The sequence below is a fragment of the Chiloscyllium plagiosum genome, unplaced genomic scaffold, assembly GCF_037043375.1.
Source record: "Chiloscyllium plagiosum isolate Xiang-an unplaced genomic scaffold, Cpla_swu_hap1 HiC_scaffold_15, whole genome shotgun sequence".
Classification (NCBI taxonomy): Eukaryota; Metazoa; Chordata; class Chondrichthyes; order Orectolobiformes; family Hemiscylliidae; genus Chiloscyllium; species Chiloscyllium plagiosum.
This window is the reverse complement of record NW_028270153.1, coordinates 9834459-9843019: the sequence shown is the minus strand read 5'-3', so window position 1 is coordinate 9843019 and position 8561 is coordinate 9834459.

Genomic DNA, 8561 nt, shown 5'->3' with positions numbered 1-8561 from the left:
ATGTGACCCCAGATCCACAGCAACGTGGTTCACACTATAACTGCCCTCTGAAATGACCAAGCAAGCCACTCAGTTCAAAGGCAACTAGCAATAAAAGCTGACCAGCCAGTGATGCCCACATCGCATGAGTGGATAACAAAATAGGAGGAAGGGAGCAGGATGGGGTTAGGGTGGGAATTCCGGAGTTTAAGGTCAGGGCAGCTACAGACACAGCATGCCAAAGATAGAGTGAAGAGAACAAGGATAGCCAAGAGGCAGAGGTCAGAGGAATATCAGTGAAATGTGTCATTACAGTCCAATCTTAGCTGAGCTCCTTAGATCTTTTTTGTTTCTATGCAATTTATATTGAACTGGGTCCTGCATCTTTGAACAGCCTGGTTATTTTGAAAGCTTGGGAAGTTAAATGTTTCAAAGTCTTTAAACATGACTCTATAGGAACTGAGTAAATGTGAAGAGACAAAAGGAAAGAGGAGGTTAGGCCTCTGTTCTTCAGCCTCGAGAGATGAAAGGGCAACAGTGGATATTGATTTGAAATGAATAACCATGAGGTGGGGCCGGGGGTGTTTTCAGTGGGCAAGTTGAGGGCAATGGGCTTAGTGAAGATTTGATGGAATTTTTCCAAATTCTTGATATTTAATTGATAAGAATGCTGATTATACCAGTGACACACTCTGATCTGCAACAGAAACTCACAAAGGAAAGGCTGAGCAAATATTCCAATTGAGCTGCACATGTAGGTGGTGAATTTACACACCAGACCCAGGCAGGAAGCACTATGCATTGAGTACAGAGCTCAATGATCAGCCACTAAAGGTGAAGCAGGTTCAAGGAGTCAAACGGCCTGTCTTGATGTTTCCACGTTACATGGCGGGTGGTGCAAAATATTGTATTTGTGCTAAAGTGCGTCTACACTCTCAATTGTTGTTTGTTGCAGTCACGTTAAATTGTGTCTGTGGATTCTTGAACATTACTGTTGGGAAATAATCATAATTGCTTATTAAAATTCTTCAGAGATTTTGGTTTATTGGCATCTCTCTTTAAAAACAGTAGATAATAACATCCAAGCAGACCATGCCTCGTTTGTGACTAATATTACACACCACATGATTTCAGTCTCAGCTCGAACTCAGTCCAGACCAAACCATAAAATTTTCCAAAGCACTTTACAACCAATTAAGTGCTTCTGAAGTATAATGTGGGACAGTCAAAATACCAACAACAACATTCCTCAAACAGTAAATACTTCCTCAGGTCTTTTCTCCAGCAATCAATTCAGAGTCGTCATTAGACTCTTAACCCCAGGTTTTCATTAGGTTCAATTTCCATGGTAGGATTTGAACCTGGTCCACAGGATATTACCTGGGCCTCTGGATTAACAGTACAGCAATAATACCACTAGGCCACCATCTTCCCTAACAGAACATAAATGTTGGCAGTAAAACAGTAAATTAAACAATGGATTGACTCCCTTTCAAAAAAAGAGAGAATTCATATTGTAACTGTTTCATTTTCCATTATTCTTCCATTGGATAAAGTTAAAAATCACATAACAGCAGGTTCGAGTTCAACAGGTTTATTTGGAAGCACGTATCTCCCCATATCCATGGGTGATCTGTTTCAAGACCTACTGCGGATGCTGAAAACTGCAGATAGTAGTGAACCTTATCATTTAAATGAGAGACCCCTGGAATTATTTCTGGAATGTTCCATATAACATTTTCCGGCTGTGGTAAACTGCAGGTAACTGAAACAGCAGAAACCGAATCCATGGATACTCGGGGTTCTACTGTACTAGCTTTCAGAGCGCTGCTCCTTCATCAGGTAGCTGTGGAGCAGGATCATAAGATGCAGAACTTACAACAAAAGATCACAGTGTCATGCAAGCAACTGATACAATATATTGAACAAATGTAGATTGCTGTCAAGAGTGTGGTGCTGGAAAAGCACAAAAGGTCAGGCAGCTTCCGAGGATCAGGAGAATCGAAGTTTCGGACAAAAACCCTTCATCAGGAAGGCCCTGTCTCAACTGAGGGCCACACTCTCTCAGAACTGCAAAGGACCCCTGCTGTTTTACATCCTCGGGAGAATTCACACACTTATCAAAACGCTTTTTCTACACCATATCGAACATCAAAACTGTAGGTGCAGCAAACTTTTGTGTACCATGCCAATTTGGATCCAAACCTAGATTGCTGTCAAGTCTTTCATCTTTGAGAATGGGTTACAGGTTTCGGTTCGTTCATATGTTCAATATATCGTATCAGTTACAGGTATGTCACAGTGATCTTTTCCTTTACATTCTGTGTCTTATGATCCTGCCCCACTAATTACCTGATAAAGGAGCAGCGCTCTGAAAGCTAATACTTCCAAATAAACCTGTTGGATTATCACCTGGTCATGTGTGATTTTTAACTTTGTCCACCTCAGTCCTACACCAGCACCTCCACATCATGGCTTCCATTGGATAGGTATTTTTGGCAAGACCAACATTTTCAAAGTTTGTGAGAAGATTTGTAGCTCAGGTGCTCGTTCTTGTGATTCTGTTCGCCGAGCTGGGAATTTGTGTTGCAGACGTTTCGTCCCCTGTCTGGGTGACATCCTCAGTGCTTGGGAGCCTCCTGTGAAGCGCTTCTGTGATTTTTCTCCGGCATTTATAGTGGTTTGTCTCTGCCGCTTCCAGTTGTCAGTTCCAGCTGTCCGTTGCAGTGGCCGGTATATTGGGTCCAGGTCGATGTGCTTATTGATTGAATCTGTGGATGAGTGTCATGCCTCTAGGAATTCCCTGGCTGTTCTCTGTTTGGCTTGTCCTATAATAGTAGTGTTGTCCTAGTCGAACTCATGTTGCTTGTTATCTGCGTGTATGGCTACTAAGGATAGCTGGTCGTGTTGTTTCGTGGCTAGTTGGTGTTCATGGATGCGGACCGTTAGCTGTCTTCCTGTTTGTCCTATGTAGTGTTTTGTGCAGTCCTTGCGTGGGATTTTGTACACTACATTGGTTTTGCTCATGCTGGGTATCGGGTCCTTCGTCCTGGTGAGTTGTTGTCTGAGCGTGGCTGTTGGTTTGTGTGCTGTTATGAGTCCTAGTGGTCGCAGTAGTCTGGCTGTCAGTTCGGAAATGCTCTTGATGTATGGTAGTGTGGCTAGTCCTTTGGGTTGCGGCATGTCCTCATTCCATTGTCTTTCCCTTAGGCATCTGTTGATGAAATTGCGGAGATATCCATTTTTGACGAATACATTGTATAGGTGTTCTTCTTCCTCTTTTTGCAGTTCTGGTGTACTGCAGGGTGTTGTGGCCCTTTTGAACAGTGTCTTGATGCAATGTCTTTTGTGTGTGTTGGGGTGGCTGCTTTCGTAGTTCAGGACTTGGTCTGTGTGTGTGGCTTTCCTGTATACCTTTGTGATGAATTGTCCGTTAGGCGTTCTCTGTACCATCACGACTATTATAGGACAAGCCAAACAGAGAACAGCCAGGGAATTCCTTGAGGCATGACACTCATCCACAGATTCAATCAATAAGCACATCGACCTGGACCCAATATACCGACCACTGCAACGGACAGCTGGAACTGACAACTGGAAGCTGCAGAGACAAACCACTATAAAGGCTGGAGGAAACATCAAAGAAGCGCTTCACAGGCGGCTCCCAAGCAGTGAGGATGTCACCTAGACAGGGGGCGAAACGTCTGCAATACAAATTCCCAGCTTGGCGAACAAAACCACAACAAAGACCAACATTTGTTACCTGTCTGTAACTGCCCTCAAACAGAGTTTGAGGGCTTGCTAGGCCATTCGAAGTGCAGTTCAGCTGCGTGCCTGGAATCAGAATCAATTACAATATAATGGCTACCATTATTAAAACTGGTTTATCCTTTTAACTTCCAAGTTTATTATTGGAATTTAAATTCTACAAACTGCCATAATGTGTTTTGGACCTTATCACCTGCTTGACCTTTAGGATTATTCAATCAGTGACATCACCATTATGCAGCCACCTCCCCTACTGGTGAGTTACTGTTATTTGGGAATGAATAGTTCGAGGTCGAGGGGTGACCTTACAGAGTTTATAAAATCATGAAGGGCATGGATAGGGTGAACAGAAAAGGTCTTTTCTCCAGGTTGGGGAAGTCCAGAATTAGAGGGCGTAGGTTTAGGCTGAGAGGGGAAAGATATAAAAGGGACCTAAGGGGTAACTTCTTCACGCAGAGGGTAATGTATATATGGAATGAGCTGCCAGAGGAAGTGGTTGAGACTGGTACAATTGAAACATTTTAAGAGGCATCTGGATGGGTATCTGAATAAGAAGGGTTTAGAGAGATATGGGCCAAGTGCTGGCAAATGGGACTAGATTAATTTAGGATATCTGGTTGGTATTGACATGTTGCCCGAAGGGTCTGTTTCCGTGCTGTACATCTCTATGACTCTGTAATCAATTCAGAATCTAGCACTATCCAGTCAAGAGTAACGTATTGTGTCTGTGACTTTTCCAATGATTAGGTTTATTTCAATTGGTTTCAGTCTAGCTTCAGCTGCCTGCTGTGGATAGTATTTTGACTTGGAGGCAAAATGCAGTTGCAGTTGCCTCTGCAACCGTATCCTCAGCTTCCTGACCTCACAGACCACAATCAGTGAAGATAGACAATGACACCTTCTCCATGATAACACTCAACACTGGAGCCCCCGAATAATGCATTCTCAGCCCCCTACTGTACTCCCTGTACACTCACGACTGTATTGCCAAATTCCAAATAAATGCAATCTACAAGTTTTAGCGAGTTTTGAGAAGATTACCGTGCAAAATACCAGGCAAGGACTGTAACAAACACTACCTTGGACAAACAGGCAGAAAACTAGCCACCAAGATACATGAACATCAACTAGCCACAAAAAGATATGACCCTCTCTCACTAGTATCCTTACATACGGATGAGGAAGGACACCACTTAGACTGGGACAACACATCCATCCGAGGACAAGCCAAACAGAGACATGCACGAGAATTCCTAGAAGCATGGCATTCCATCCAGAACTCTATCAACAAACACATCGAGTTAGACCCCATCTACCATGCCCTGAGAACAGGAACAGAAGTGACTTCACCACAGGAAATAACATCACCACAGGAAATGACATCACCAACCCAAAGAAACCCAAACATATAAATAGAAAGCAGGAATTTTCAACAGGGCTTCGCCTGAGGCCCACTGAAGATGTTACCTAGGAGGGTGATGAAACGTCTGGAAATGAACCTTCCAGCTCAGCGAGCAAACCTACATCCAAAATCTACAAGTTTGCTAATGACATCACCATGATAGGATGGATATCAAACAACGAATGAGTCAGAATACAGAAAAAAGATAGAGGGCTTGGTGACCTGGTGCAATGATGTTATAAATCACATAACACCAGGTTATAGTCCAACAAGTTTATTTGGAAGCACTAGCTTTTGGAGCGCTGCTCCTTCATCAGGTGGTTGTGGAATATCAGAACTTAAACACAGAATTTATAGTAAAAGTTTACAGTGTGATGTAACTGAAATTATATATTGAAAAAGACCTGGATTGTTTGTTAAGTCTCTCATCTTTTAGAAAGGGCATGTTGGTTTCAGTTCTTTCAAATATAAATTCAGAAATTTCTTAAAGTTACATTCTCAAGTGAACTTTAACAACAGGTGCCAGATAATGCATTGAAAGTGTGAGGTGCCCTGTGTGAGACTGTCTGTGCCCCAATGTTCAGACTGATTCTAATCTAAAAAAGGGATTTACAGAATCTTACATGAATTCATGCTGTTTTTGAGCAAAATAAAATGTAATTCTGCAAGTACAAATTCACCCCACAAATGTACGTGTGTGTGTGTGTGTGTGCAGGGGGGTACGAGTGTCTGTGAGAGGGTGCGTGTGTGAGTGTGGGAGTGTATGTGTGAGCGTATGAGAGAGGGCTTGTGTATGTGAGAGGGTCTATGTGAGTGTATGGGTCTGTGTGTGCCTATCGTGTAGTGAGGTCACCTGTAGTGAGACAGGAACCCAAGGTCCCGGTTGAAGCCATCCCCATGGGTACCGAACATGGCGATCAGTCTCTACTCAGCCCTCTGCATTGTTGCCTATCCCAAAGTCTGCCTCGGAGACTCTGCTGTAGCATGGTGCAGTGGTGAGACCGAGCAGAGGCTACGGCAATGAATGAATGGGCACCGCACAACAATCAACAGACCAGAGTGTTCCCTCCCAGTTGGAGAACACTTCAGCAGCCTGGGACACTTGACCTCGGACCTTCAGGCGACAGTCCTCCAAGCCGGACTTCAGGACAGGCAACAACGAAAAGTGGCCGAGCAGAGGCTGATAGCTAAGTTAGGTACACATGGGAATGGCCTCAACCAGGACCTTGGATTCATGTCACACTACAAGTGACCCCACTGCACTACGCACACACACTCCTACAAGCCCTCTCTCATATGCTCACACATACACCCTCTCACAGACTTATACCCCTTTACACTCATACATATACACATACTTTCTCACAGACACTCATACCCTCCTGCACACACACAAGTTTGTGAGGTGAATTTGCACTTGCAGAATTATAAGTAATTTTACTCAAAAACAGCACAAATCCATGTAAGATTCTGTAAATCCCTTTTTTTAGATTAGAATCAGTCTGAACATTGGGGTATAGACAGCCTCATACCTTCAATGCATTATCTGGGGCAATATTGCGCCTATTGTTAAAGTTCACTTAGAGGTGTGCAGCATGGAAACAGGCCCTTCAGTCCACCATGCCCTGTAAATTTTCACCCCGATGGGACTTGAACCTACAATCCCTAGCTTAGGAGGCCAGTGCCTTATCCATTAGGCCACTGGGGCAGCCTTGAAAATAAAACTTTAAGAAGGTTCTTGAATTTACATATGAAAGAACTGAAACCAACATGGTCATTGTTATAAATTCTGTGTTCTGCGACCTTATACTCCACAACCACCTGATGAAGGAGCAGCGCTCCGAAAGCTAGTGTGCTTCCAATTAAACCTGTTGGACCATAACCTGGTGTTGTGTGATTTTTAACTTTGTACACCCCAGTCCAACACCGGCATCTCCACATCTTGGTGCAATGATTCTCTCTCTCTCAATGTTGGCAAAACAGAAGAACTGATCATTGAGTTCAGAAAGAAAGTTAAAAATCACACAACATCAGGTTATAGTCCAACAGGTTTATTTGAAAACACTAGCTTTCAAGGTGTTGCCTCTTCATCAGGTGGTTGTGCAGCTGGACCAGAAGACACAGACTTTGTAGCAGAAGGGTTACAGTGTCACAGAGTTGTCATGATATATTAAACAAACGTGAATTAAGTCTTGCATCTTTTAGGATTGGATATGCTGGTTTAGACTCTTTAATATGTACATTCGAGAACTCCTTTTAAGTTACATTCTCAAGGTGGCTTCAGTTTATCTAACAATAGGTGTTATCTTAGCTCAGACTATGTATTAAAGGTGTGAACTTAAAGTCTGTCCCAATGTTGAGTTTTATTTCTAAAGTGGGACTTACAGAATTTTACATGGATTTATGCAGTTTTTGAACAAAATAAGATGTAATTTCTGCAAATACAGATTCACCTCATAAATTTATATGTGTGTGTGTGCTTGAGAGACAGAGTGTGTGTGTGTATGTGAGTGTGTGTATGTGGGTGTGGGTGTGGGTGTGAGTGCATGTGAACAGGTGTGTGTGTGTGTGTGAGTGTGATGGGATATAAGCCTGTGAAAGGGTGCATGGGTGGATGTGAGTTTGGAACATGCATGTGTGTGTGCATGGGAGAGAGCCCGTGTATGACAGAGAGTCTGCGTCAATGTGTGAGTATGTAGGAGTGTGTGTGAGAGTATGTATGGTGCAGTTGGATCGCCTGCAATGTGACATGAACCCAAGGTCCCGGTTGAGGCCATCCACATGGGTATCGATCTTGGCTATCAGCCTCTGCTCGGCCACTCTGTGTTGTTGTCTGTCCCGAAGTCTGCCTTGGAGGACGGTCACCTGAAGGTCCAAAAAGGACAAAAATTCAGAGAGAGGGGAGGACACGCCTCCACCTACATCAAGGGAGTGGAGGTTGAGAGGGTAGAAAGCGTCAGGTTCCTGGGAATGATGATAACTGACAACCTGTCCTGGACTTGCCATGTAGGTGCAATGGTCAAGAAGGCTTAACAACGCCCCTTCTTCCTCGGACAGCTCAGGAAATTCGGCATGTCCACAAGGACCCTCACCAGCATTAGCAGATGCATCACAGAAAGCAATGTATCTGGGTGCATCATGGCCTGCTACAGCAACTGCTCTGCCCAGGACCGTAAGAAACTACAGAACATTGTGTGCACAGCCGAGACCATTACGGCATCCACCCTCCTATCCAGGGACTCTATTTACACAGCTCACTGCTGCAGAAAGGCTGCCAACATCATCAAAGACCCATCACACCCGGTAACGATCTCCTACAACCTCTTCCATCAGGTAGATACAGAAGCTTGAACCATGCACCAGCAGATTCAGAAAGTTTTTTCCCTGCTGTTATTAGACTGATGAATGGACT